Source organism: Amblyomma maculatum, unplaced genomic scaffold, assembly GCF_055883805.1.
Source record: "Amblyomma maculatum isolate TAMU_Amacu unplaced genomic scaffold, ASM5588380v1 scaffold_19, whole genome shotgun sequence".
NCBI classification, from domain to species: domain Eukaryota; kingdom Metazoa; phylum Arthropoda; class Arachnida; order Ixodida; family Ixodidae; genus Amblyomma; species Amblyomma maculatum.
In genome coordinates this window covers 277,944-299,455 of record NW_028146744.1, presented here as the reverse complement: position 1 = coordinate 299,455, position 21,512 = coordinate 277,944, and the positions used below count along the sequence as shown (strand labels likewise).

General features: G+C 45.6%; 1 protein-coding gene across 6 annotated transcripts in view; it reads right to left on the bottom strand.

Annotated features, from left to right (window-relative positions):
• Positions 1–21,512, bottom strand: part of LOC146171553 (uncharacterized) — a 576,153-nt gene that overhangs the window by 398,688 nt on the left and 155,953 nt on the right. For all 6 annotated transcript variants that reach the window (XR_014702811.1, XR_014702814.1, XR_014702815.1 and 3 more), the window contains exon 6: positions 17,463–17,551. The gene's annotated coding sequence lies outside the window, so the exon portion shown is untranslated. The remainder of the gene's footprint in view (positions 1–17,462; positions 17,552–21,512) is intronic.

Sequence of the window (21,512 nt, the reverse complement as noted above, 5' to 3'; positions counted from 1 at the left end):
ATCGATGCTATCGCCATCTATGAACCGGCAACGGCACCAACCTTTTCATTCTTTCTTTCCTTCTTTCCGCTCACCCCTCTGACTATATAATACCCCTTGATCTCGAAATAAACCGTCGTACTTTTGGCCTGGCTACGCTGTCAGATGCATCACTCGGGAGCGGCGCTCCCATTGACTACGCCTTTCCAACAGTGGCGTTCCCATTGACTGCGCCTTTCCAACAGTGGCGACGAGGCTGAAGCAAGGATATCGGGCCCAGGACAGCGCCAGACATGGGTCACAAGCTACCGGACTTCGATGAGGAAGAAGATAAGTGGCAAGCTTACCTGGTGAAAGTAGAAGCGTACTTTGAGGCCAATGAAATCTCAGCTGATGCAATGAAGAGGGCTTTACTAGTAGCCGCCCTTGGGACGAAGACCGTTCAAGTTTTATGCAGTAAAGTAGCGCCGGCAAAAACAAGTTCGTTGAGCTACGACAAGGTAGTCGAGACCTTGAACAGCTACTATGATCCTACACCAAACGAAATAGCAGAAAGTTTTAAGTTCTTCAACCGCTATCAGAAAGAAGAAGAATCCGTGCAGGAATTTATTGTTGCTATACGACAAATAGCACAGAACTGCAATTTTTCGTCTGTGCTAGAAAGAATGATCAGAGACCGCATCGTGTGTGGCGTCCGATCAAAGAGTTTACAAAAGCAGCTTCTGGCAACAAAATACCTGTCGCTAAAGGAAGCAGAGGCTCTAGCACTAGCTGCAGAAAGCGCCGAACTAGATTCGCGAGGCATAACCGGCGAGGCTCGGGATCCAAACGTGTTCAAGATAACTCATCGGCGCCAATCAGCGATACGAAAGCAACCGCGAACGCAATGCCAGTGCTGCGGTAACTACGGCCACAAGACTGCAGTATGTCGCTTTAACAGAGGGCAATGTTTCAAATGCAGACGATACGGGCATCTAGCGAAGATGTGCTCAGCGGCCGACAGCGTTAACAGAACTGGTACCATGGAAGCACAGAAGCGGCAGGAATCGGAAGACAGTGATAGCAGTACATCGCAGATATGGTCCCTCCGTACGGCGGCGCAGACGCTGCTACCGCCCATTCAGAAAACATTCACATGGAACGGCGTTGACCTAAAAATGGACACTGATACTGGATCCCCAGTCTGCATCATTTCAAAAGCTATTTATGACAAACATCGCAATGAATGGCCTCCGCTCGCGAAATCGCCGATAAAGTTATCGTGCTATCTTGGAAAGCTACCAGTGCTGGCCGTCATGAACATGGACGTGCGTTATCAAGCAACTACAGTGGAATGCAATCTGGTGGTGTTAAACTGCAGAGGCCCCAGTCTTTGTGGCCGGGATTTATTGCAGAAACTGAAGGACACCGGAATGACTCTCCTGCACGTAAAGGCGCAGACTAACGTGGCCAGCACGGTTCCGCCAGCTGCCCATCAACCTGCCGGGGAAATTCTGAACAGCTATGCTGATCTTTTCGGCGAGGGCACCGGACTCTTGAAAGGCCCGCCAGCACGGATTCATCTCAAGAGCGGAGCAACCCCCAAGTTTTTCAAAGCAAGGAAGGTTCCTTTTGCGTACAAACAAAAAGTTTCACAGGAGTTGGATAGGCTTACGGAAGCAGGGATAATATCGCCTGTACCATATTCGGAATGGGCCACACCCATTGTTCCCGTCTTGAAGAAGGACGGCTCAGTGCGCCTTTGTGGAGATTTTAAAGCCACACTAAATCCTGTGTGTGAGATTGAGCAATACCCGCTACCAGTTATTGACGACATGTTTGCCAATTTAGCGGGAGGAGAACGGTTCAGTGTGCTAGACCTGAGAGACGCCTATAGCCAGGTAGCATTGGACGAGGAGTCGCGGAAACTGGCCGTCATCAACACTCAAAAAGGGCTATACTGCTACAAGCGGCTACCATTTGGAATCTCTTCTGCGCCAGCAATCTTTCAGCGGAAAATTGAATCCGTGCTCCAAGGGTTAACCGGCGTGCAGGTCATTCTTGACGATGTGCTGATAGCTGACAAGAGACAAGATGACTCAAACCTGAAAGCAGTAATGCAACGCTTCAGGGCAAATGGCATTAAGCTGCGCGCTGACAAATGTCGCTTCGCCGAGAAAGCAGTTTATCTCGGTTACCGCATTGATAAAAACGGGTTGCACCCGGTTGAAAAGAACATCGACGCTATCAGACTAGCCCCTTCTCCGCGTAATGTTACAGAGTTGCGTGCCTTTCTTTGGTTTATCACCTGCTACCATAAGTTTCTCCCTAACCTGTCCACCTTACTTGCGCCTTTGTATAAGCTACTGAAGAAAGGAGCCAGGTGGATGTGGAGCGATAAAGAACAAGCAGCATTCAAACTGTCGAAAAAGGCTCTTTGCGCAGCCCCTGTGTTGACATATTTCAATCTGAAGCTCGAACTACTTTTGGAATGCGATGCCTCACCTCACGGTGTGGGAGCGGCACTTTTCCATTGCATTAATGGGGAAATGAGGCCCATCGGATTTCGGTCCCGGACCTTAACTTCGGCCGAAAAGAAGTATTCTCAGATCGAACGTGAAGCGTTGGCTCTCGTTTTTGGTGTTTCACGTTTCCGGGACTACCTCCTTGGCCGGGAGTTCAACCTGGTGACGGATCATCGGCGACTGCTCGGCCTTCAACGAATGGATCGTCAGACCCCCATCATGGCCGCCGCGAGAATACAAAGATGGGCTCTTCTGCTGGGAGCGTACAAATACAAGCTGCTTTGCAAATCCGGAAAAATGATGGTTAACGCGGACACCCTAAGCCGTTTACCTCAAACCTTGCAGGAAACGGAGACCGCACCGGAAGGAGACGCAGAGTTTGTCCTCGCCATCGACCAGTGGGACCAGTCGGCCATCACTATAGAAGAATTGCGGTCACTCACAGAAACGGACGTGGTACTAGCACTTGTCCGCAGGTACGTCCAGGAGGGTTGGCCCAAAGCATGTTGCTCCGGTAACACGGAGGTGTTGCATTACTACAAAAAGCGACATGAATTATCTGTTCAGGATGGCCTCCTACTGTGGGGACATCGTGTAGTAGTCCCCAAACAGGCACGCGGTAGACTGCTGATGATATTGCACGAAGCCCATTAGGGCGTCTGCACCATGAAGAAGGTAGCACACCCCAACTTTTGGTGGCCGGAGATCGACCGGGACATTAGTCGAATAGCCGATGAATGCAGAAACTGTGTCCAGGCTTTACCAATGCCTCCGGCACGTGAACCAGTAAACGGGCCAGCTACAGAAGAAAAATGGCCCCGATTGCACCTCGATTTCGCTGGACCTATCAGGGACAAAATGTTGCTGATCGTGGTTGATTCCCACAGCAAATGGATCGAGGCCCTTCCACTCTCGAGTGCAACGTCAAGCAGCATGGTAAACGCGCTGCGTACGCTCTTCAGCCAGTTCGAGCTACCGCGCACTGTAGTAACTGATAACCGTACCCCCATTACCCGGTCGGATTACGCCGAATTCATGAACAGGAATGGCATTGCCCACATTCGAACACCGCCCTACCACCCACAAAGCAATGGGCTGGCAGAACGCGCGGTCAGAACGGTTAAGGATGGGTTAAAGAAGATGCCTGGCGTGGATCTCTCAACCGCACTCGCACGAGTTTTGTGTCGATACCAGAATTCCCCAAGGCAGTCGAGCCTATCACCTTCAGAGTTACTGTTAGGTTATCGACTACGCACCTGACTTGACATGTGTTTTCCTCTCAGGAGCAAACCTGTCCAGAGCAGAGCAGCTACACCAGAGTCGGACGACGCCAGCGGGAGTTTAGCTCCGGAGGACCCTGTACTGGTCCGTAACTACGGTGTTGGTGACAAGTGGACACCAGTTGTTTATGAGACCTCGGCAGTTCCAGTGTATGAGGAACGCCATATTTTTTTATGGAATGTACCTGAGTTTAGGTTTCAGGTTTGTTTGCTCCTGTAATAAGAGTTTTTTCTCTCCATTATCTTTCCAGAGAGTTATGCCGCCGCTGCAGGGTGGACGAGGAAGGGGTTGTGTCCATTGTCTCGGGGGCTTTGGACGTTTGGGGAGAGTTAGGAGTGTTGGTTGCAGGCTTCCCTTCTGGGGGAGAAGCCTTTTGGGCTGTTGGCTCTGGGACCAGTGTGCCCTGTTTCTGCGATGGCAGGGCAGCTTTCACTGCTTCTGCCTGGGGCAGGGATGGCCCTGCCTGAGGCTTAACCTCGGCGGAGACCAAATCCTGTTGTGGTGTGCTGCCCCTATGCTCCACCACATTGAAATAGTTCGGTTTGGCTGTGAACAAAAAAGTGCCGTTTAACAAGATATCGCTGTCGTGCCTCTTTAAACCTTATGTTTTCATTGATTTTTATGGTAATGATGTCCTTTTCCTTCTTCCAAGAAGGACATGACCGTGAGTATGCGGCGTGTTCACCTGCACAGTTCGCGCAGTGTGGCGCAGCTTCACACTAGTCAGATTTATGTTGAGTTGAGGCACATTTTGCGCATGTTTGTTGGCCACGGCAAATCTGGGAGCCATGGCCGAATCTTTGGCAGTTGAAACAAAGCCTAGGTTTTGGGATGTAGGGCCGGATGTCTACTTTGATGTAACCGACTTCAATGGATTCAGGGAGTTTGCTAGAGTTAAAAGTGAGAACTATGTGCTTTGTTGGTATTTCTTGGTTGTTCTTTCGGATTTTGACCCTGTGTACACCGATTACATTTTGCTCGGAAAGACCTTCTAGAAGTTCTTCAGTGAGTGACAGGAAGTCAATCTCTGATATCACGCCTTGGACTGTGTTCAAGCACTGACTGTTATTGGGCTTTCCCCAAATGTAGCAAGTTGCTGAAGGTTGCTGTACTGGAGTTTGCTTTGCAGCTCAAGCAGGAGATCACCGCTAGCCAGTTTACTAACTTTGTATCCTGGGCCTAGTATGGTTGTGAGAGACCTAGATACTGTAAAAGGGGATATAAGCCGAGCTTGTTTATTTATGGTCAACTGCACCTGTCTCTCACATGTAGATACGTCGAGGATGTGTACGCAATCTGTAGATCGTCAACATAAGCTGAATACATTATGGATTTCGGGATAACTGTGCTTATGGAATTCATTTTTACTATAAAGAGAGTTGTGCTTAAGACGCATCCCTGTGGTACGCCATTCTCCTGTACAAAGTTCTTTGAAAAGGTTGAGCCCAAGCGCACACGGAATGAGCGATTTGACAAGAAGTCCTTTAGACAGTTTAACATCCTACCACGTATGCCTAAATCTGCTAGGTCACGGAGGATGCTAAATCGCCATGTAGTGTCATATGCCTTTTCCATATCAAAGAAGACTGCAAGGCAGTGCTGTTCGTGAATAAATGCTTCACGAACAGTGTTTTCAAGGCAGACTAGATGGTCCGTGGTAGAACATGCTGTTTTGAACCCACATTGGTGAATGTCTAGAAGTTCTCAGGAATGAAGAACAAAGGCTAATCTGGTATTAAGAACACTTTCAAAAGGCTTTGCAAGGCAACTTGTGAGAGCTATGGGTCTATAACTGCTGGGGGCCGTTGGTGGCTTTCCTGGTTTCAGGAAAGGCACAATAGTAGCTTTTTTCCAGGCCTCAGGAATACTCCTAGATACCCATACTTTGTTGAAAAATTTCAGAAGTGTTTCTAAAGCAGGTGTAGAAAGCTATGCAAGCATCTGATAGTGAATTCGATCTGAGCCAGGTGCATTCTTCTTGCCGGCAGATAGAACAATGTTTATTTCTTGTAGCGTTAATAACTTGTTATATGCTTCATTTATACTTCCACTTGTTGGCAGTTTTTGTTTTTCAGCCTTGTTTTTGTATGTTATTGAAGATTTTGGGTAATGTAGTGAGCTGGAATTGCAGAAAAGCTCGCCTAGAATATCTGTCTGTTCCTTTAAGTTTGTTTGGGTGCTAGGAGATGTTAGAAAGGGGACTGTGTACAGGGAGAAGTTACCAGCCAGTTTGTGAACAAGCTCCCACATTTTTTTTTATGTGATTCAGCTATTTATTGATGATATGTATTTTTGCCAAGAAGCCTTCTCAGCGTTTCGGCGGACGTACCGTGCCCTAGCTTTCGCCTGATTGAATTTTACAAGGTTTTCGTTTGTAGGGCACCTCGGAAAAGACCTTTTCCAGGCTGGCTTCAGACTGGAATAGAGCTCAGTTCTCAAGGTGCAGCTTCCACCGCTTGGGTTTGTTTAGAATGATGGAGGGTGAGGGTGTTAGGCTGATAATGACAGGCAAATGATCACTTCCTAGAGGATTGTCAAAGACGTCCCATTTAAAATCAGTAAATATTGATGGGGAGCTAAATGATAAATCTAAACGCTCATTTTTCCCGTCCTTGGGGAGCTCTATGTATGCTTTCCTGTATTTAGCAGGGAGACATCATTGCATAATATAAAATCTTCTAATATACGACCTCTAGTGTCTGTCTGATCGCTTCTCTAAAAAGTGGAGTGTGCATTAAAATCTCCAACAACCAGATATGGTTTTGGCAGTTGTTCTAAAAGCTCTTCCAGATCATGAAGGGTTACAATTAGGTGCGGTTGGAGATACAGTGAACATAAAGTTATTGTTTTATAATGAATGATAGACAGCAACAGCTTTCAACTTGGTTTTGAGGCTAATTTCACGTGTTGCTACTCCATTCTGCACTACAATAGCGACATCTCCAGATAGCCTATTTGCTTCTTTTCGGTCGCAGTGAAAGACGTGTAATTTTAAAATGTTTTGGTGTGGTCCTAAGTTAGCTTCCTGTAGGCAAAGGGCTACAGGAGAAAATGAATGTAAAATGTCTTTTATATCGTAGTTGTTTATGAGACCTCGGCAGTTCCAGTGTATGAGGAACGCCATATTTTTTTATGGAATGTACCTGAGTTAAGGTTTCAGGTTTGTCTGGTCCTGTTATAAGAGTTTTTTCTCTCCGTTATCTTTCCAGAGAGTTATGCCGCCGCTGCAGCGTGGACGAGGAAAGGGTTGTGTCCATTGCCTCGGGGGCTTTGGACGTTTGGGGAGAGTTAGGAGTGTTGGTTGCAGGCTTCCATTCTGGGGGAGAAGCCTTTTGGGCTGTTGGCTCTGGGGACAGTGTGCCCTGTTTCTGCGATGGCAGGGCAGCTTTCACTGATTCTGCCTGGGCCAGGGATGGCCCCGCCTGAGGTTTAACCTCGGCGGAGACCAAATCCTGTTGTGGTGTGCTGCCCCTATGCTCCACCACATTGGAATAGTTCGGTTTGGCTGTGAACAAAAAAGTGCCGTTTAACAAGATATCGCTGTCGTGCCTCTTTAAACCTTATGTTTTCATTGTCTTTTATGGTAATGCTGACCTTTTCCTTCTTCCAAGGACATGACCGCGAGTATGCGGCGTGTTCACCTGCACAGTTCGCGCAGTGTGGCGCAGCTTCACACTAGTCAGATTTATGTTGAGTTGAGGCACATTTTGCACACGTTTGTCGGCCACGGCAGCTCTGGGAGCCATGACCGAATCTTTGGCAGTTGAAACAAAGCCTAGGGTTTGGGATGTAGGGCGGGATGTCTACTTTGATGTAACCGACTTCAATGGATTCAGGGAGTTTGCTGGAGTTGAAAGTGAGAACTATGTGCTTTGTTGGTATTTCTTGGTTGTTCTTTCGGATTTTGACCCTGTGTACACCGATTACATTTTGCTCGGAAAGACATTCTAGAAGTTCTTCAGTGAGTGACAGGAAGTCAATCTCTGATATCACGCCTTGGACTGTCTTCAAGCACTGACTGTTATTGGGCTATCCCCAAATGTAGCAAGTTGCTGAAGGTTGCTGTACTGGAGTTTGCTTTGCAGCTCAAGCAGGAGATCCCCGCTAGCCAGTTTACTAACATCGTATCCTGGGCCTAGTATGGTTGTGAGAGACCTAGATACTGCAAAAGGGGATATTAGCCGAGCTTGTTTGGCAGGGCTTTCACTGTGGATCACATGATATTTAGGGAAAGTTTCATGCTTCGCTGAAAAGAACTGGGCTGATACATCGGTCCGCCTTTTCTTGGAAAGGCAATCAGTTTGTTTGGAGGAAGAAGCCATAAGTAATGTATGATGTTCGGCTGCGGTACCAGCCACCCACCATGGAGCCCAACGAGGGGACGGGGCAGGAATTGGCAGGCAAGTCCTGTCCACGTCAGCTGTACACAGTAACTATAACCTAATATGGCGTAACTCAGGGTAGTCAGCCACACAAGGTTAACCCTCGCTGCCTGGAAGTAAGGAAAAACCAAGAGGAGAGTAGAGGACAGGAGAGTTGTAGGATAGAAGATAGGAACGTGAAAGATGAAGGGAAGGATAGGAAAAGGCGACTGCCGGTTTCCCCCGGGTGGGTCAGCCCGGAGGTGCCGTCTATGGGAAGCGTGGGCCAAAGTGGTGGGTTGCCTCCGTCGAGGGGCCAAAAGCTCAAACACTCGGCATCGGCTCAACCACCAGGATTCCCTTTTCCCCAGACATGACGATGCCACGCACGGCTAAGCGTGGGTGCTCGGGGTCCGTGGTGTCGCACAAAACACACAAACACCTGCTTTAACAGGTGCCCCCTGCGGGGGGAGGCCATGTTTTGTTGGGACCCCATCATCATCATCATCATCAGCCTGATTATACCCACTGCAGGGCGAAGGCCTCTCCCATATCTCTCCACTTAACCCGGTTCTGTGCTAGCTGCATCCACTTGACCCCTGCGAACTTCTTAATCTCATCCGCCCACCTAACTTTCTGCCGCCCCCTGCTACGCTTTCCTTCCCTTGGAATCCAGTTTGTTACCCTCAGCGACCATCGGTTATCCTCTCTTCGCACTACATGTCCTGCCCATGTCCATTTCTTCTTCTTAATTTCCACTAGAATGTCGTTAACTTGAGTTATTTCTCTGACCCACTCTGCACGCTTTCTATCTCTTAATGTTACCCCTACCATTTTTCGTTCCATAGCCCTCTGGGTTGTCCTCAACTTAAGTAGAACTCTCTTGGTTAGCCTCCACGTTTCAGCCCCATAGGTGAGTACAGGCAAGATGCAACTGTTGTATACTTTCCTCTTGAGCGATACCGGTAAGCTGCTAGTCATAATCTGCGAGTGCTTGCCAAATGCGCTCCATCCCAATCTTATTCTTCTTGTTATTTCCTTTTCATGGTCCGGATCTGCGGTTACTACCTGTCCTAAGTAGATATATTCGCCTACTACTTCCAGTATTTCGCTACCTAATGTAAACTCCTGTTCCTTCCCGAGGCTGTTGAACATTACCTTAGTCTTCTGCATATTGATTTTCAAGCCTACCTTTCTACTTTTCCTGTCTAGGTCATCAATCATTATTTGCAGTTCATCTCCCGAGTTGCTTAGCAAGGCAATGTCATCAGCAAATCGCAGATTACTGAGGTATTCTCCCTCTAGCCTTATCCCTAACTGCTCCCATTCCAAGTCTCTGAATACTTCCTCTAAACAAGCTGTGAATAGTACTGGGGAGATTGTGTCTCCTTGCCTAACACCTTTCTTTATGGGAATTTTGTTTCTTTATGCAGAACTATGGTTGCTGTGCAGCCACTATATATATCTTCCAGCACTTTCACGTACGGCTCGTCTACCCCCTGATTTCGCAATGCCTGCATCACCGCCGAGGTTTCAACTGAGTCAAATGCTTTTTCGTAATCAATGAATGCTATGTATAAGGGCTGGTTATATTCCGCGCATTTTTCTATCACCTGATTGATGGTATGTATATGATCGATAGTAGAGTACCGTTTCCGAAACCCTGCTTGATCCTTTGCTTGATTGCAGTCTAAGGTTGTCCTGATTCTATTAGCGATTACCTTAGTAAATACCTTATACGTAACAGACAGTAAGCTGATTGGTCTGTAATTTTTAAGGTCCTTAGAGTCCCCTTTCTTGTGAATGAGGATAATGTTTGCATTCTTCCATGCTTCCGGTACCGTCGATGACACCAGGCACTGCGTATACAGGGTGGCCAGTTTTTCTAGCACGATATCCCCCCCGTCCTTCAGCAAATCTGTAGTTATCTGATCCTCTCCAGCTGATTTCCCCCTTTTCATAGTTTCTAGTGCTTTCTTGACCTCGTCCTTCGTCACTGGTGGAACGTCTGACTGTTTTTCCCTACCGCCAATCTCATTACGGTCCTGACTACTTTGGCTGCTGTAGAGATCTGTACAGAACTCCTCGGCTACTTTGACTATCTTGTCCATATTAGTGATGACGTTGCCCGCCTTATCCCTTATCGCATACATCTGGTTTCTGCCTATGCCCAATTTCTTCTTTACCGCTTTAAGGCTTCCCCCGTTCTTTACAGCATGCTCAATTTTCTCCATGTTATACTTCCTTATATCGGCCACCTTGCGCTTATTGATTAGCTTTGATATCTCGGCCAATTCGATCTGGTCTGTTGGATTGGAAGCTTTCATACTCTGCCGTTTCTTAATCAAATCTTTCGTCTCCTTAGACAGCTTACCGGTATCCTCTCTAACTATCCTACCGCCTACTTCTACCGCGCACTCAGTAATGATATCTCTGAAATTATTGTTCCTTGCCTCTAGGGTAATGTCGCCATCCTCAGTTAGAGCTGAATACCTATTCTGTAGCGAGATCCTGAACTCTTCTGCCCTCCCCCTCACCGCTAATTCGTTGATGGGTTTCTTTCTTACTAATCTATTGCGTTCCTTCTTCAGATTTAGGCTAATTCGGGACCTTACCATCCTGTGGTCACTACATCGAACTTTCCCGATTGCCTCTACATCCTGCACAATGGCGGGGATTGGGACCCCAGGTCTATTCCAAAAGAAAGTAAAAACAGTCTCTTATCAGACGCTGATTGTACTTGATTTTGTGCCTGTCTATTTTATAATGATTATTTTTTGTAATTTTAATGATATGTATAACGTGTTACGACACTTCTGATTTTCAATGCATGCAGTTGTGACAACGAGCAAGTGTGAGCGGGAGATGCATGCAGTACGCGTCACCACTAAAGCGAGCAGCCCCGTTGGACAGGAAGCCAGTGAGTTATCGATCCATAAAATGCACTGCGTCAAGAGGCAAGACGTCGCCGCCTGCTACGACCCACAGATGGATCCGAGACCCAAGACTGCACATACAAGGAGAAATGGAAAGCAGACTATGCCTGGATCATGGCCACCTCCGACGACAGCCGCCAGGAGCAAGGTAAAAGCAAACTATGAATAAACCTGCCAGCAGTTCTAGCAGTTTGTGCGATCAGTGGGGGAACTATCACTCTGGAGCAGACCAGGCAGCCGTAAGGTTGAGCAGAGATTTACCTTCCGTTTACCATTTGTGCAGGCAGCTATGTTTGTATTTTAGCCACTCAATATCTAGCTCCTGGTCTGCTCCAAGTGTGCTTGGTTTTTGTGTTTGTTTTTTTTAGTGTTCTGTGGTGTGTATCTTGCAAACGAGTCCTACTGTGTATATGAATATTACCTTTTCAGCCTTTTGCGCTCTGCGGCTGAACTACAAGTAATTTTTTTATCAGACTGGCCACTACCTCATATAGCTATCGGCCGAAGCACTGCTTGCACATATTGTTATCGCAATAAAGTTCCCTCCCAAAACCAATCACGCAACTTCTTTATCCAGGTGTAACCACCGCTTGTGGCACATGCAGGACGTTCCTCTTAAGATATTACAGTTGATGAAGATGACGGTTTCACTGCAGTGAAGGAGGCTGCACCAGAACTTACGCAGCAACCTTAGACCACCAGGAGAAACATCGGTGCAGAGCCTGGTCCAGTGCACCCATTACAGCCCAATGTTGACAAGACGTGTTGCCAACTTGCCTCTTTAACAAAAAGAGTGCGATGTCATACCATTGCTACCCAGGTACCAGAACATTTGTCTTGTACCAGCCTAAATCACCATGTTTAGAGACATGTGTAAAGCCATTCTAGAGTTGCTTTTATTAAAAAGAGCTGCATTACATAAAAGCAGAACTGGGAATTCGTGAGCAGCATTATCAAAGACAACAGCCCGTTTCCATAAAACTATGGTGTAAAGCCAACAGATCTGTCGGCCTAGATGACTCACGCCGTTCTCAGTCGTCTATGGCAGAACACCCTACATCCCTCTCGACGCGCAGTTGGGCCTTCACCGTCAGACTACGTCACCAATTGACTCTGCCCAACGACTTCGTTACGCCCACCTCGACGCTCAGTGCAACCTTCTCACGGCTCATGCGCGTGTAAGAGTGGCCAATGCAGCATCACCACCACTTCTCACCTTCCGGTTGGGTGACTTGGTCCTCGTTCGCCGCACCATCCGCACGACTGGCCCTTACACGAAGCTCATGCCCCGATACTGCGGCGTTTACCGTGTCGTTGAACAGCTCGGCCCCGTGACATACCGCCTCGAAGACCTCCCCGAGCATAGACGATGCGGTGTGCACCACATTTTCACGGAGCATGTGTAAACATGAATCAATATGTCAACAGTGCCAGCATTGACTCCGACTTAGATACCGGGTCATCACCACTACTGTCGTGGCCAGCTGCCTCACTGCATTCCCCACGAAACGCCAACCAATAATTGGAGCGTCTGCAGCAGCTCACTGAAACTCCCCCCCCCCCTTGGAAAGATGTTACGGTGCCCACCGAGGAGCGCTGCGCCAGAAAAGGGAGAGGCGCAGGACGAGCGCGAGACAAGCGTGCGGCGCCAGCGCGAGGGTTAGAGAACAAAAGAAGAGCGCCGGGGCAAGTTGTGTTTGCCTGGTGTCCTCCGTTCTTCTGTGTCTATCTCTTGGCGGGCACAGGGTCCCGCAACATTACATAACGCATTACAAGTTCTTCAATAAAATGACTGAAGGACAAATTTTGCAGCTTATGTGATGTGTCGCACTGAAACCAAACTTGTCAACATGCATGGCAGTTTTCTTGCCTTGCAGTGTTGAGTGCAAAAGCTGCCGCAGAAACAAAACGATCTCAGTTTTTGTGGGACGGAGCCACGATGGAGGCAAGTATATTCGTGATGGTGCGGTTAACACGCTCCACGAGGCCATTGCACTGGGGATGATTGACGGATGTAGTGGAATGTGCAATGCCAAAGGAGCGGAGGGCTCGCTCAAATTCAAGGGAACAAACGCAAGTATAAAAAATCGATAAATTAAATGCCTAACACACGATTGACATGATACAGTGACATAACATGATAATAGTGGCCATAGTGAAAGTGCGTGAAAAAGCAACAAAAATTCTCAGTCCTTAACAAGCAACCATGGCTAAAAAAGGTGGATGCACTGAAAAAAATGTATTATAAGAACTTGTTTAAAAAACTGCAGAGAAATTTATGAGATGGACAAAAATAATAAGTAAATTAAACATTAAAAAAGAAGAGAGAGAGATGCAAATGTTGAAACAAAATTGAATGCCAACCGACACTGCAAAACAAGAAACCAACATCGAATTAAACAATATGACTGACTGCAATTAGAAATGTATAAAACGAAGGCGTGTAAAGAGTGCAAATAAAATCAAAGATAAAATCAAGCACAATCAGAGAGAAAAGCAATTTCTTTGTTCGAAAGGAAAACTGAGGATGTGCTGACGCATTCATCCTTGTGCTTAGAAATCAAAGCGGCTTCCACTATTTCGCGTGTAAGCTTGTTATGGGATCGGTATAGAATGGTCGTTTTCTGAGACGGGAGCATTTTCTATTGCGGTCGCATGTGCGACAATGCACTGGCAGGTTTTTGGACGATGACACTGAAAAACCATTGCTATGCTCCATTAAAGGTTTATTAATACATAATCCGGTTTGGCCGATGTATGCTTTGCCACAAGATAGAGGGAGGAGTACAAGCCCTTCTGCGCATGTTACGGCGGGATTCTTGTGCCTTGTGGTGCAGCCATTATCTCTTTGTCGTTTTGTTGACCATGCAACAGTCTTGATAGGCGGTGCGGGGCTGAAAAGACCACGTGAACGCCTGCCTTCTTACCAATCTTCTTGAGATTATGAGAAATCTTGTGGATATAAGGTATTATTAGTACCTAATTTCACTGTTGGACTTCAGCTGAAGGGCCTGTCATCTTTATTTCGTAGTTCCTTAACATTTTTCTAGCGACAGAAGAAAGAAGTTTTTGCAGCTATCCCGACTGCGTCAGCCTGCACACTTGAGCTGAAAAGCTATCCTGAAATTTGCGCTTACATGACTTCGTCAAGGCGTTACTAAAACCAGATTGCACAATATTCCTTTTAACCAACTTTGAATGAGCAGAACCATAAGCTACAATGGGTTTCTTGCTCCTTGGTTCGAACACCCAGCAAACATGATTAGGAGTGAAAAAAAGTCTTAGCTCGAGAAAACGAATGGAATTCTTGTCTGGCACTTCGTGGGTCAGCTCAAGTGGCTCCATTGTGTTCGTAAACACCGTCAGAACTTGAGGTACCCGAATTAAAATAGTTTCATTATTGCAATCTAACACAACTAAGTAATCATCTACGAAACGGAAGATATTTAAAACGCATGAGTTATCAAAGCTTTCATTAAGAGCTCAGTCATGCATGCCGAGGTAAAGGTCACTGAGAACTGGGGCAATGCATGATCCTATACGGATCCCCTGCCTTTGTATAAAACGAGACCTATTCTAACCTGCAAAGGTTGATTTGAGGTAAACCGACAATTCCAAAAACCATCATCAGTAATGCCACACTTATTCTGAAAAGCCACGGCGCCATTTTTGGACAGCCATTACTGTTGATGGCTTTTTGGAATTGTCGGTATACCTCAAATCAACCTTTGCAGATTGGAATGGGTCTCGTTTTATACAAATGCAGGGGATCTGTATAGGATCATGCATTGCCCCAGTTCTCAGTGACCTTTACCTCGGCATGTATGAGAGAGCTCTTAATGAAAGCTTTGAGAACTCATGCGTTTTAAAGATCTTACGGTTCGTAAATGATTACTTAGTTATCTTAGATTGCAATAATGAAACCATTTTAATTCGGGTACCTCAAGTTCTGACGGTGTTTACGAACACAATGGAGCCACTTGAGCTGACCCACAAAGTGCCAGACAAGAATTCCACTCGTTTTCTCGAGCTAAGACTTATTTTCACTCCTAATCATGTTTGCTGGGCGTTCGAACCAAAAAGCAAGAAACCCATTTTAGCTTATGGTATTGCTCATTCAAAGTTGGTTAAAAGGAATATTGTGCAATCTGGTTTTAGTGACGCCTTGACGAAGTCATGCAAGCATAAATTTCAGGATAGCTTTTCAGCTCAAGTGTGCAGGCAGACGCAGTCGGGATTCCCGCAGAAACTTCTCTCTTCTGTCGCTAGAAAAATGTTAAAGAACTACAAAATGAAGATGACAGGCCCTTCAGCTGAAGTCCAACAGCGAAATAAGGTAGCAATAATACCTTATATCCACAAGATTTCTCATAATCTCAAGAAGATTGGTAAGAAGGCAGGCGTTCACGTGGTCTTTTCAGCCCCGCATCGCCTATCAAGACTTTGTCGCATGGTCAACAAAACGACAAAGAAAGATAATGGCTGCACCACAAGGCACAAGAATCCCGCCGTAACATGCGCAGAAGGGCTTGTATACTCCATCCCTCTATCTTGTGGCAAAGCATACATCAGCCAAACTGGCCAATGTATTATTCATCTTTAATGGAGCATAGCAATTTTTCAGGGTCATCATCCAAAAACCTGCCAGTGCATTGTCGCACATGCGACCGCAATAGAAAATGCTCCCCTTTCTTTCAGAAAACGACCATTCTAAACCGATCCCATAACAAGCTTACACGCGAAATAGTGGAAGCCGCTTTGATTGCTAAGCACAAGGATGAATGCGTCAGCACATCCTCAGTTTTCATTTCGAACAAAGAAATTGCTTTTCTCTCTGATTGTGCTTGATTTTATCTTTGATTTTATTTGCACTCTTTACATGCCTTCGTTTTATACATTTTGAATTGCAGTCAGGCATATTGTTTAATTCATTGTTGGTTTTTTGTTTTGCAGTGTCAATTGGTTGGCTTTCAATTTTGTTTCAACATTTGCATCTCTCTTCTTTTTTAATGTTTAACTTACTTATTATTTTTTGTCCATCTCATAAGTTTCTCTGCGGTTTTTTAAACAAGTTCTAATATAAAAAATGTTTTCTGCGCATCCACCTTTTTTAGCCTTTGTTGGTTGTTAAGGACTGGGAATTTTTGTTGCTTTTTCACGCACTTTCCCTACGGCCACTATTATCATGTTATGTCACTGTACCATGTCAATCGTGTGTTAAGCATTTAGATTTATCGATTTTTTATACTCCTGTTTGATTTTGTTGCACCTGTTTTCGCCACGTGTAGATTTTGTTCCTCTAGTGGGCATTTCTCTGTTATATATATGACATAGTTGGCTGATTTCCAAAAATAAAGTCGCAGTTCAATGCCTCTGCATCTTACGTGTTCCTCCGTCTTCGTCCTTGTCCGGCTACGCGCTGCAATAACTATGAAAAACCAACTAGCCCGACAGCTTGTCCTCTTTGTATTTTTTGTTCACAAGAAACTATGGGGGATGTGTATATGACCTACATGTAAAACAAATAAAACGACCTTGATAAAATGTTCATTATGGCAGCACAATATCCTTTCTAAAGTGTTATGCAGCTTTTCCTTCATTTTCCCAAGAAAGCTGCCATTAAGATCTTAGTGTGCTACTTATCAATTTCATGCAATGGCAAGTTCACATTTTATTTCTATTGTTCTCGCTTGTGCGACACACTTCTGCTCCCTCTTTCCTCGTATGCCAATGCGACTAGGAACCTAGCAAAATAATATAGCATGCTTTCATGTCATGCACGTCCGTTGCCCAGAGGTGCAGACTAACCATTGAAGAACCAATCAGGGATCGTGCACGAACATGCCTGCAGGCAGCCAAATGTACAATTGCTTCGTGACGTTTCTCGCGTAGCAAGTGAATGGGACAGCATGGCTTGAAGCTTCATGAAACTGCAAAGTGCCATAATTGCATCTTCCAATCTTTCACTTCCTAAAATCTCATCTTAGGTATATGTTGAAATTTCTTTTCGTGTGCTTGAAAAACTCATTGAAACACATAAATTTAGGGGCACACTGGTCTCGAGGGTGCAATAAAAACCACAATTCGAATTTTAAAACTATCAGGTTTCTAAACTCTGTAAATATTTCAGGTGTAATATGAATTTATAGGAAGTCGGGAAACTAACTTTAAGTCAGTGTTTACACTAAAATAGCCCATTGTCATAATATAACGTATGCTTTCCGTTCCCTGCGCACGTTAGGTGCGGTCTTCGTTTCGTTTGGAAGAGTACATCTTCATTTCAAATTACATGCTCCAGTGTATAGTTTGAACCATTGGCTCGATAGATAGCAAAAAAAACAAGCACATGTTCCTATTCACTGCCTGCCACACTATACTGAAAGGAACCCTGCATCTCTCACCATCTGCTGCACAAGTCGACGTCGTGCCCCAGGATGCCATCTTGTCTAGTACCTTCGGCCTTGGACACTGGAGATTCCGCAACAATGTGCTGCCGACGAGAAAGCATGTGACGCTGCATAAGTATAGCAAAACGTCATTGATCGGCAATGTTAGAAATGTGCCTTTGTGTTGTGAGACACAGAGGAAAAGCATATTCCTGTGCCAAGTGACAGCGTCAAGAAAACGGGACCAATTAGGCAAGCGGGCCCATCAAGTAAGAAAAGTTGCAGTGTGGTCGGACCCGTCATGATACAACACTTTTGATGCCTTTTGATATGGAAAATGAAAAGACTAGAGCTGACATGAAACTGTGGGATTTGGAATTAACACCGGCAATGAAACGTAAGGCCAACTTAGTCCCCAGCGATGTCGCTGACCATCTGCTTAATCCCGACAAGCTTTGCGTTGGTTTGCAATGAGTTGCTCAACCGCCTGTTGAATGGGAAAACAGCTAGGTACGATAGTGGTGGTCTGCAAAAAGAGCTGAGACACAAAGTGCAACACGTTTGGAAGTAGAGTAAGAACCGTTTGGGGCGATCGAGAATACGACCTCACTGTTATGCTTTTCAAGACGTGTGATAACTGCTAGGACAAGAGATCAGTATGGAGTATGCTGCGTGTTGAAGAAAAACAAATAAATCTTTTAGCTGCGAACATTCTGGCTGCGTCCACTATGCAAAATACTAGACCCAATAAAAGTTTTTCAGTACCTTCACTGATAAAAATTTCTCGCGTCGACAACCACAAAAACATGGAAGAACACCATAAAGGAAAACCTGACACCTGCCACGGCGCGCTCCGCTATGGAAGTGGAAGTGCAATGCACGAGAGTTCACCAGTTTTCCATCTATGTAGCCTTGTCGTATGATGGATATTGGATGACTCGTGGATTCATTCACACATCAGAGCCACCCCAAAGTACTCTAAAGACATCACCAGTGAAGACGGCTAGGATGCAAACACAGAGTTGTTCGCCAAAATGTTCGCCGTCAGAGTACTTCAACGCTACCGATGAATCTCCTGTGTTGGCCCCTCTGCATGCTCTCCCCAGTCAGCACTTGGCAGCATGTGCATGGTTGTACTGCAGAAGTGGTGACATTTTTTGAGCGGAATAATCTTCGATTACATCAAATGGACAAACAAGGGGGTTTTGCTGTGCTACCGGCTGGGCATATTGAAGAGAAGGCGACAGTTGCAATTACAAATAACTTTGTTGAAGTAAAGGAGAAAGTCAACAGATCAAAAGCTATTGCGTTATGTAATGATTAACCACCTACAGTTGAAACACAATTATTGCTCTCTTGGAGGCCATGTTTTGTTGTTGTTGCGTTGGGTTTAGTGGCGCATAAGCAGCTTAGGCTATCATGCGCCAACTTCAAGGTTAAGAGTGTTGCATTTATATAATTTAAACTTATTCTGTTTAGAACGCTTGCTTCTATTAAAAACCTGAAAACCCAGGGCAAATCAATGAGCGAATTTTCACCTAAAAGCAACGCTGGAAGAAGAGGAATGTGTTGTTTGTAAAACTGTGTAAAATGTTTTTTTCTTAGTTGTTCAAGTTGTCTGCATGAGATTAAAATGTGGGTGACTGTTAGCTCGTGTCCGCATGAATCACACAGGGGCTTATCCTGTTTAGTTAAAACGACGCTGTGTTAAATGTGTGTCTTATGCGAAGACGGCATAGAGATACTTTGGAACGTTCAAGGTGGGTCCTCGATTTCCACTCTTCTATTACAGGCTTTAATGAGGTGTATTTTGTTATTTGTTTCAGTGTTCCAAGTCGACTGCCATTTTTGTATCAGCTTACTTTGTATCAATTTCATGCAGTCTTGAGATGGTACCTGCACTTCTTTTATTTTCTTGTCTCGAGCTTTGGCAGTGCACATATCTGCTTTTTCATTACCTTGAATTCCTACATGACTGGGAACCCAGCAAATTTTTATGCTTCGTCCTTCATCTGTAAGTGTTGCTATGCTGTGTATGATGTTTCCCAGAATTGGTATAACTGCGTTTCTTGTGTGAAGGACTGTGACTATACTTAAGAAATCTGTGTAAACAATGCTTCTCCTGAGGTTTTCTTTTATTATTTTCTCTATGGCAACAGACACAGCATAGCATTCAGCAGTAAAGATGGACGCGCACTGTGGAAGTATTATTGTTTTTTCCCATTCACTTTAAACAACTGCGCTTCCGACATAATGATCTGTTTTCGAGCCATCCGTGTAAACGTCTGTGAAGCTACTGTACTTTTCTTTCAGCTGAAGGAATTCTTGTATGATGAGCTCTTGTGGGGTTATTGTTTTTTGGAACTGTGTGAGAGGTTGCAAACTGCAGGGACCAGGTACCAAGGAGGCAGAGGGTTAGGTCTTTTGGCAATACTAGGTAAGCAATCCAGTAGCTCAACCTCTTGACACATCAGCTCAAATCTTAGGAGCAGTGCTCTCGCTGCATTGGGTTTGTTGGTGAATAGTGTTCTAGAAGGGCATTTAGTTACTAGGGAATAGCAGATATGCTTTGGCAGAGATCTGATTTTAAATATATGGGCACATGTAAGTGATGTTCTTCTGATTTCAAGAGGAGGTTCATTTGTTTCCACAAGCAGACTGGATATAGGAAAAGTTCGGTATGCTCCACATGAGAGTCGAAGTCCTTTGTTATGTACCTGGTCTAGTTTTTTTAAGTATGATGGTCTAGCTGACCCATACACTATGCTGCCATAGTCTAAGGAGGAGCATATGACAGATCTGTAAATGTGTTTAAGGCATGTCCTGTCAGCGCCCCAGTGTTTACGGGAAAGAACCTTTAGTATGTTTAGAGATTTGGAAGCCTTTTTCTTCAGGACATTTATATGAGGAAGAAAGGTGAGTTTTTTGTCAAAAGTTACGCCTAGAAATTTGTGTTCGTTTTTCACCGGTAATTTAGTTTTGTTCAGGTGTAGAGTAGGATCTGTCTGTAAGCTTCGTTTGAGAGAGAATAGAACAGCCACTGTGCTATCGCCATCTATGAACCGGCAACGGCACCAATCGATGCTATCGCCATCTATGAACCGGCAACGGCACCAACCTTTTCATTCTTTCTTTCCTTCTTTCCGCTCACCCCTCTGACTATATAATACACCTTGATCTGGAAGTAAACCGTCGTACTTTTGGCCTGGCTACGCTGTCAGATGCATCACTCGGGAGCGGCACTCCCATTGACTACGCCTTTCCAACAGTGGCGTTCCCATTGACTGCGCCTTTCCAACAGTGGCGACGAGGCTGAAGCAAGGATATCGGGCCCAGGACAGCGCCAGACATAGGTCACAAGCTACCGGACTTCGATGAGGAAGAAGATAAGTGGCAAGCTTACCTGGTGAAAGTAGAAGCGTACTTTGAGGCCAATGAAACCTCAGCTGATGCAATGAAGAGGGCTTTACTAGTAGCCGCCCTTGGGACGAAGACCGTTCAAGTTTTATGCAGTAAAGTAGCGCCAGCAAAAACAAGTTCGTTGAGCTACGACAATGTAGTCGAGACCTTGAACAGCTACTATGATCCTACACCAAATGAAATAGCAGAAAGTTTTAAGTTCTTCAACCGCTATCAGAAAGAAGAAGAATCCGTGCAGGAATTTATTGTCGCTATACGACAAATAGCACAGAACTGCAATTTTTCGTCTGTGCTAGAAAGAATGATCAGAGACCGCATCGTGTGTGGCGTCCGATCAAAGAGTTTACAAAAGCAGCTTCTGGCAATAAAAGACCTGTCGCTAAAGGAAGCAGAGGCTCTAGCACTAGCTGCAGAAAGCGCCGAACTAGATTCGCGAGGCATAACCGGCGAGGCACGGGATCCAAACGTGTTCAAGATAACTCATTGGCGCCAATCAGCGATACGAAAGCAACCGCGAACGCAATGCCAGTGCTGCGGTAACTACGGCCACAAGACTGCAGTATGTCGCTTTAACAGAGGGCAATGTTTCAAATGCAGACGATACGGGCATCTAGCGAAGATGTGCTCAGCGGCGACAGCGTTAAC